Here is a 1,215-nt window from a genome sequence, read left to right on the forward strand (position 1 = left end):
AAATTGCCCAAAACCACCATCAACCTTTCACTGCAAAGCCAACAATGTCTGTCAAAGTCCTCTTGAGTGTAGATCAGCTAGAAGCAATTCGGGAAGCACTTCTTGAGCTTAAGGATCGGATGATCGAGCAAGTGAGTGAGTGTTTCAAGCAATTCCGGCTTGACAACATTTCAGCACTTGCCGTCCCACTCGCCCAACCCAAGACCCGCAAACAGCCCCAAGTTATCCAAAAAGAAAGGATGGAAGTCTAATTTCCTTTTTAATTCTTTTCTTTAGGTGGGACTTTGAGTCATGTATAAATTTTTTTTAGTGGTATTAGTTTAAATTTCTAATTCTATTTAGTCGGACCTTGAGGACAAGGTCCTTTTAAGGGGTAGGAATGATAGGGATAAAGCTATGATTAGATAGGATAATAGTTGAATTGGAATGCAATTCCAATTCATTAGGATTATATTATTTAAATTAGTATTAGTTTATTTAATATTAGGATTATGTTTTTTTTGACATGTCCACACAAGGAAAGGGGGAGGGGGGATTCGAACTAGTGATCTCCGCTTCATTAGGCGTGGTCCACAGCCGATTGAGCTACCCCTTGGGGACAATATTAGGATTATGTTATTAGAATTATAGTGGATTTGTATTTCTATTTAAAGACCATTTGGCTTTTAATGAGAAGGAGATCGAATTAAACGTATGTCCCCAATTGGATTCATTTGTGTGGTTTGTCTCGAGCCCTAATTGGATTCACTTGTGGTTTGTCTCCAGCCTTAATTGTAGTTCATCATCAATACCATTTTTCTACATTCATCCACTATTCATCCCTTTCATTGGAAATACTCTATCAGAAACATCATTCTTTCATAAATATCAAGATAAAACTTCTTATTCAACAATTTTTGTAACAATCCTAAGTCCCTTTAGAGTATTTTTAGTTGACTTGTAGATTTTTTTTTTAAAAAAAGGGTTGGCTTAGGTTAACAATGAGAATGGACGAATTAAAAATATATAATAATAATACATAATAATAATAGTAATAATAATAATAATAATAATAATAATAATAATAAGTAAATAAAATAAAAGAGTTAAATATAATAATAGTAATAATATATATATATATATTGAAGCCCGGCCCTAGGCGCCGACTACCAAAAGAAAAAAAAAAACCTAAGCTCCTTGAAAACCTATTTCCTCTGATCTTCTACTCGGCCTATT

The sequence above is a fragment of the Corylus avellana genome, chromosome ca5 (assembly GCF_901000735.1).
Source record: "Corylus avellana chromosome ca5, CavTom2PMs-1.0".
Taxonomy (NCBI): Eukaryota; Viridiplantae; Streptophyta; class Magnoliopsida; order Fagales; family Betulaceae; genus Corylus; species Corylus avellana.